Here is an 8,189-nt window from a genome sequence, read left to right on the forward strand (position 1 = left end):
TCTGTCTCCCTCTCTGTCACACTGCCTTTTGAATAAGGAAATAAATCTTCCAAAAATAAATAAATACATATATATACCTTGCTGCAACTAGAAACCGTGTTATAACAGGTTGTTTATTGACATAGAAATTAAAGAAAAATGATCAGGGGCTGGCACTGTGTCATAGTGGGTAAAGCCACCGCCTGCAATGCTGGAATCCCATATGGGTGCCAGTTTGAGTCCTGGCTGCTCCACTTCTGATCCAGCCCTCTGCTATGGCCTGGAAAAGCAGTAGAAGATGGCCCAAGTCCTTGGGCCCCTGCACCAGCATGGGAGATCTGGAAGAAGTTCCTGACTCCTGGCTTCAGATCAGCCCAGCTATGGCCGTTGTGGCCATTTGGGGAGTGAACCAGTGAATGAAAGACTTCTCTCTCTCTGTCTGCCTCTGCTTCTCTGTAACTCTGTCTTTCCAATAAATAAATGAATCTTACAAAGAAAAGAAAAGAGCCAGCGCCGTGGCTCACTAGGCTAATCCTCCGCCTTGAGGCGCCGGCACACCGGGTTCTAGTCCCGGTCGGGGCGCCGGATTCTGTCCTGGTTGCCCCTCTTCCAGGCCAGCTCTCTGCTGTGGCCTGGGAGTGCAGTGGAGGATGGCCCAAGTGCTTGGGCCCTGCACCCCATGGGAGACCAGGCTAAGTACCTGGCTCCTGCCTTCGGATCAGCACGGTGAACCAACGGCAAAGGAAGACCTTTCTCTCTGTCTCTCTCTCACTGTCCACTCTGCCTGTCAAAAAAAAAAAAAAAAAAGAAAAGAAAAATAATTAAAAAAAAAAAGAAAAGAAAGAAAAGAAAAATGGTCAGGCTGCTAAATACTGTACAAAGCATAACAAACTATGAATACTATAATAAGTAACTTTTGTCTCTCATAAAAGCTCACAGCAGAGCTGGCATTTGGCACAGTGGTTAAGTTGCTGCTTAGAATGCCCACATTCTTTTTTTTTTTTTTCTTTTTTGAGGCAGAGTGGACAGTGAGAGAGAGAGACAGAGAGAAAGGTCTTCCTTCCTTTTCTGTTGGTTCACCCCACAATGGCCTCTGCGGCCGGTGCACTGCTGCCAGTGCACCGCGCTGATCCAAAGCCAGGAGCCAGGTGCTTCTCCTGGTCTCCCATGGGGTGCAGGGACCCAAGCACTTGGGCCATCCTCCACTGCACTCCCGGGCCACAGCAGAGAGCTGGATTGGAAGAGAGGAGCAACTGGGACAGAATCCGGCGCCCCAACTGGGACTAGAACCCGGGGTGCCGGCACCGCAGGCGGAGGATTAGCCTAGTGAGCCGCGGTGCAGGCCAGAATGCCCACATTCTATATTGGAGTGCTTGATTAGGGCCCTAGTTCCTCCATTTCTGATCCAATTTCCTGCTAATTTTTACCCTGGGAGGTAGCAGATGATGGCTCAGGTATTCGGATCCCTGCCACCCAAATGGGAGACCCAGATGGAATTCTGGGCTCCTGGATTCAACCTGGTCCAGCCCTGGCTATTGTGGACATTTGGAGAGTGAACCCAGAAGACAGATGGAAGATCTCCACCTGTCTCTTTTTCTCTGCCTTTTAAATAAAAATTTAAAAATAAATAAATAAACAAATCAGTACATGGAGGAGACATCTGCACTCCCACATCACTGCAGCACTATTCACAATAGCCAAGATATGGAATCAACTTAAGTGCTCATCAGTGGATTATTGAGTCCAGAAACTGTGATATATTATTATTCAGCTTTTAAAAAAGGGGATAGAGGGACTGGTGCTGTAGCGTCATAGTTAAGCCTCCACTGGCGGCGCCGGCATTCCATATGGGCACTTGCTCATGACCCAGCTGCTCCACTTCTGATCCAGCTCCCTGCTAATGGCATGGGAAAGCAGAAGATGGCCCACATGTTTGGGTCCCTTCCACCCATGTGGGAGACCTAGATGAAGCTTCTTGCTCTTGGCTTTGGCCTGGCACAGCCCTGGCTGTTTCAGCCATCTGAGGAGTGAACCAGAAGACAGAAGATCTCTCCCTGTCTCCCACCCCACTACCTGTAACTTTGACCTTCAAGTAAATAAATAAATCTTATTTTGTTTAGATTTATTTTTATTTATTTGAAAGACAGAGTTACAGAGAGAGGTAGAGATAGAGAGAGAGGTTTTCCATCTGCTGGTTCACTCCCCAGACAGCTGTAACAGCAGGAGCTGCTCCAATCCAAAGCCAGTAGCCAGGAGCTTCTTCTGAGTTCCCACATGGGTGCAGGGGTTCAAGGACCTGGGCCATCTTCTGCTTTCCCAGGCCATAGCAGAGAGCTGAATTGGAAGAGGAGCAGCCAGGACTCGAGCCGGCACCCATATGGGATGCTTGCGCTTCAGGCCAGGGCTTTAACCTGCTGTGCCACAGCACTGGCCCCATAATTTCTTATTTTTAAAAAAAGAAGATACTACCATGTAAGACAATATGGATGATCAGAAAGACAAACACTATTTTTTTTAATTTATTTTATTTATTTTGAAAGTCATAGCTACAGAGACAGCGGGAAACACAGAGAGAGATCTTCCATCTACTGGCTCACTATAGGCCAGGCTGAAGACAGGAGCCAGGAGCTTCACCCAGGTCTCCCACGAGGGTGCAAGGGCCTAAGGAATTGGGTTATTTTTTGCTGCTTTCCCAGGCACATTAGCAGGGAACTGTATCAGAAATGGAGCAGCTGGGACACGAACCAGTGCCCATATGGGATGCCAGTGTTGCAGGCGGAGGCCTTACCTGCTAAGCTATGATGGTGGCTCCCAAGGTCTCACTTTATGGTCTCACACATGGAAACTAAGAGTTGAACTCATAGAAGCACAGAGTAAAATAGTGGTTGTCAAGGGCTGGGAAGTGTGGCACATGGAGATATGTTGGTCAAAGGGTACAAATTTTCAGTTATAAGATGAGGAATTCTGGGGATCTACTATGTAACATGATGACTCCAGTTAATAATACTGTACTATATACTTTCTATAGTATTCAATGGAATATATCTTTTAAGTGTGTTTCCACCAAAACATGATAAATGTCAGGTGATGGATATGTTCATTAACTTCATTGTAATGGAGACCAGCATCAGGGCACAGGATGGTCATTCTCTGCTTGAGTCTCCTGCCTCCCATATCAGAGTGCTGGTTTGAGTCCTGGCCTCTCCATCTGTAGTCCAGCTTCATGCTAATGTCCCTGGGAAGGCAGTAGATGATGGCCCACATGCTTAGGTCCCTGCCACCTACCTGGGAGACCAAGATGGAGTACCTGGCTCCTGGCTTTGGCCTGGCCCAGTCCTAGCTGTTACAGCTATTCCCTCTTTCTCTCCATGTCATACTCCCTTTCAAATAAATAAATAAATAAAACTTTTTAAAAGTTTGTTGCAATACACATTTTACAATGTATATGTATGTCAAATTATCAACTGCAAGCCTTAAATACTTATATACACAATTTTCATGTCAATTATACTTCAATAAATTTGGGGGAGAAAAAGGAAACTTACCTTACACTGGGTATGTATATAGATCACAAGTAAATACAGCTCCCAAGGGGTTAATGTCAGCCAACCCCAGGGAAAGCAGTTCATCCTTTTGAACCGGTGAAGCTCTATCCAATCACTAAAGAAATGGCCATACCTCTTCTTCCCTCCATAACTTCTTCTACACTTTGATCCTGAAAGTGAGTCTCTACGCCCAATGCTTTTGATATAGCTTTATTTTTTTTAAAATCAGGCCCCAGTCTCCCTGTTTAGCTTGCAGTTCCTCTGTCTCCACATTGATGATTACAAGTCAATCCGTAACTAAAAATTAACTTGCTAACTTAAGGTAGTGATACAAGGGTCAGGCCAACCTTGCAAGACTCTGGATCACAAGACACAGAATTCAATTATCATCTCGGCAGTTAACATCCTAACACTAGACTATTCTGAGAGCCTCCACAGAAACTCCTGGCCCTGATCAAACAAAGTAATAACCAATTTACCCCTAGGCCTCAGAAGTACCAGAACTCACTTGGCCATCATTACATTTTCAAAACATGCCAAATCAAAGGAACCCTAGGAGCTCTGCCCATCTCTAACTTCATGGGATTCATTACCTTACTGCCTTAGAGTCTAAGAATTAAGTCTAAAACTTAAGCACATTGCAAAATAAAATCCTGTTTTCTTTCACCACCCCAGTGTCAGTGATTGCCTTGCTCCTTGTTGGGCATTTGGACCCATTTTTGGGGGAATTTATAACAATCTCAACTTTTCTGCATTTATGCCACAAACTCCCATTTTTTTTTCTTAGAAAAGAAATGAATGAATTTCTGGCAATGAACCTGGGAATTTCCAGTTAAATATGGTAGATTAAATATTTCAGGAAACCTACACAAATGATAGTAATTGGCTGTTATAAAGGTCCAAATACCCTAGGATCTAAAGCAAGGGAGACACAACAGCAACCTAATTTTAAAAGAAGGAAAATAATGAAATGGATACGTGTCACTGACCTCATGCACCTGAGAAAGCTGAATCTCTAGAAATGGAAAAAAGCTGAGTAGTGATAGAATTCACCCTGAATAATTCCCCAAAGGCTGAGGAATTGGCAACACTGGGTACTTATGAAAGTGGGAGTGAAAATGGTGATAAAAGCTAGAGGTTAAAGCTTCTCTAAAATCAGTTACATCTCTTGATCTTCACCCCACTGAGCACAGCCGGTCAGCTGCCTTTCTTTCATTCTGGCTAAAGATGGGAGAGTTGTATTCTAGATAGGAAAAAAACAATTTGTGGACCAGGGGAACCAAACACAGGTAAACAGCAGAGTACTATGCTTTAAACAGAATTCATTTTCATGAAAGTTTACATATTCAATATCGACACTCTTCTCATCCCAGTCTCTGAAGGTAATGCTATGTAGACTTCCATACAAGGGAAAGGACAGAAAAATCTTTCCTGAAGAATCTAGTATCCTAAAAGATAAGGCTAAAAGATACTGAAATGGGGAGTTGCCCAAAGGAATGGAGCTATCAGATCACCCTACAGAGTAAACTATTTTCTTTCTTCTTTCCTTCTTTTCTTCCTTCTTTTTCCTTTCTTCCTCTCTTATTTCTTAATTTCTTCCTATGTTTTTTTACTGGGCTGATTTTTTAAATAAGATTTATTTGTTTGAAAAGCAGAGACACAGACAGAGGGAGAGACAGAAAGAGAAAGAGAGAGAGATCGATCTTCCATCCACTGGTTCACTCCCCAAATGGCCACAATAATTGGGGATGGGGCAGACCAAAGCTAGACGCCTAGAACTCCATCTGGTCTCCTTCATGGTTGGCAGGGGCCCAAGCACTTGCCAGGAAGTTGGATCAGAGGCAGAGTAGCCAGGACTCAAACCTGCACTCAGATGTGGGAAGCTGATGTTACAAGCAGAGGCTTAACATGCTGCACCACAATACTGGCCCCTGGGTAAATTTTTTAAATTATAATTCAAAAGCAAATATAATTTGAAATATTTGATACTATACAGTGGCACACTTCTGTACTGAAGAGAAAATAGAAAATTATATTGTGTGATGGCCACATGGTATGTACAAAATCTAAGTGCTTATAACAGACACATCATTAACAAAAATATTGGCTCAATAAGGAATATTGAGCCATCATTTGGAATGCCTGCATCCATATCAGAGTGTCTATTTTGAGTCCTGGATCCTCTGTTTCCCATCCAGATTCTGTTACCAGTGAATGGCAGGGTTCTTGTCTTCGCGCAAGAAAGAATTCAGGCATGAGACAGAGTAGTGGAAAGTAAAGTAACAAAATTTTATTAGGGAAAGGACACCCATAAGAACGGATGGGCAGGCCGGCGCTGCGGCTCACTAGGCTAATCCTCCGCCTTGCGGCGCCGGCACACCAGGTTCTAGTCCCGGTCAGGGTGCCGGATTCTGTCCCAGTTGCCCCTCTTCCAGGCCAGCTCTCTGCTGTGGCCCGGAAATGCAGTGGAGGATGGCCAAAGTGCTTGGGCCCTGCACCTGCATGGGAGACCAGGAGAGGAACCTGGCTCCTGGCTTCAGATCAGCGCAGTGTGCCGGCCCCGGCCGGCCGCCTTTGGGGGGGGTGGGGGGGTGAGCCAACGGAAAAGGAAGACCTTTCTGTCTCTCTCTCTCACTGTCCACTTTGCCTGTCAAAAAAAAAAAAAAAAAAAAAGAACGGATGGGCACCTTTCCAGACAGGACCTGAGAGAGAGTGCCTGGTCTACATTTAGGCCAGGGGTTTTTAAGGAGATGGGTCTCTGTCTTCACACATTTCCTCCTGAAACAAAGGATTTTATGGATGTAAATATTAAGAATCTCCTATCTGAGTTTTCCCCTGAAGGCATCAGACAGGAGGAAGCCTAGCTGGCACCAGCCTGCCAGCCAGTCCAAAGTTTAGAGGAAAGGTGAGCAAGACCCCCTGGAGAATCGGGATCCGCAGCAGGGTATTTGAAATGCAGATACTGGGCTGCATCTGGGAGATTGTGGAAGATTACCAGGCAGAAGGGGCAGGGACCCCCACCTGGCAGGTTATCTGGTAGCCCCTGAAACATTATCAGGATGACTTTGAGATGCAGGTGCATATGCTGGACATAGATGTCCTTTCTTTAGGCCTTTGGCATACACACATAGGCTCATATCTGACTTCCTACCTAACATTTCCTGCTAATGTTCCTGGAAAGGCAGCAGATGATGCCTGAAATACTTGGGTTCCTGACACCCACGTGGGAGACCTGGCTGGGGTTCCTGGTTCCTGGCTTTTGTTTGGCCTGTACCTGGCTGTTGGAGCCATTTGTGAACTGAACTAGCAGATGGGAGATCTCTCTCTTTCTCTTTTGCTCTCTCTATCATTCTGCCTTTCAAATAAATAAATAAATATTTTATGTTTTTAAATGAATATTAAAATAGGAATAACACATAAAACTGATTCTAGAGGTTATCTGTGTAGCCAGAAGTCTGCACACATTGCTAAAATGTCACATGAAAAAGAAGTATAATTCAATTACTTAAATCTAGGCTGGAAAAAATGGTTACAAGTATAAACTGATAGGAAAAGTCAAAATATTTTATTCTGTTTGATGGCCAAACACGAATCACGTGGCGAAGGTGTGGTCTTCCAGTTCACAAATCTGATCAATTTTAACCTGTATGCCTGCCTACTTCACGAGGAAAGAAAAGATTACTGTATGTCTATTATTAACACTTTAGCGTCATGCTCTTTCTCTTGAGCACAAATTATTTCTCTCTGAGCAATCTGGTATAAAATCACATGCGGCAGAAATAGGAAGACACTTTTCAACATGAAACAAAGACCAGGCAGCAGCAGCAGCAGCAGCATGGTGTTGTAGAAAGAACTTAAGGAGGCCAAGAGTCCTGGAGTAGATTCCGACAGCCACTCCCTGGTTGCGGGACCATGGGCAGTCCCCCAGCTTTCTTGGGTCTCAATATCATCTTCTGAAAATAAAGAAAGAGCTTGACCATGAGGGCCTAGTTCTCAAATCTTTTTCACAATTTTAGAACTAGTCTTTAAGTCCCACCCACATGTACAGGGCTCCCAATCAGCTTTCTGGTGTTCACCTCTTAGACAATCAAATATAGGAGGCCAGAATATGCCACCCCAAAAATAGGAAGGATGAATGAGTTGAAAGCAATTAATTAAAGAGAAGCACTGTGCCCTGCCTTGGTTTGCTTAAAAGTAGAACACAGATTTACAAAGACAAAAGGGACAAAAGGTATGCTCCTCCCCCCTCCACCAGCACCCAAGGAGAGCTAAAGGTGCAGTTCTGAAGACAGCTTTAGACCTTCTCGGGCTTGGAGAGGAATTTATACTATTCAGCTTTTCTAACTAGCCTTTATCTTCCAGCTATTTGTCATTCCACAAGTTGCTGCCCCTAGAGACTCAAAGTTCTTTTCCTTTATCTTGCTACTTCTCCAAACTTTGTTTAAGATGGGCTATCACCTGGAATCCAAAGCCATCTTTTGGAAAACTACTTATTCCCTGGTATTGCTCATTGTGTAAGGTTTGGAGGGTATTTCAGAAAGTTTGAGAAAAATGGAATTTAAAATGAGTTTATTCTGATGCAAAAAATTGTTGAAATCCATGCATATGTGGGGTTTTTCAAAAAGCTCCAGGAAAATGTATTTTATGGAGAAACTATGTGTGGAT

The sequence above is a fragment of the Oryctolagus cuniculus genome, chromosome X (assembly GCF_051225735.1).
Source record: "Oryctolagus cuniculus isolate XC-2025 breed Fujian yellow rabbit chromosome X, ASM5122573v1, whole genome shotgun sequence".
Lineage (NCBI taxonomy): Eukaryota > Metazoa > Chordata > Mammalia > Lagomorpha > Leporidae > Oryctolagus > Oryctolagus cuniculus.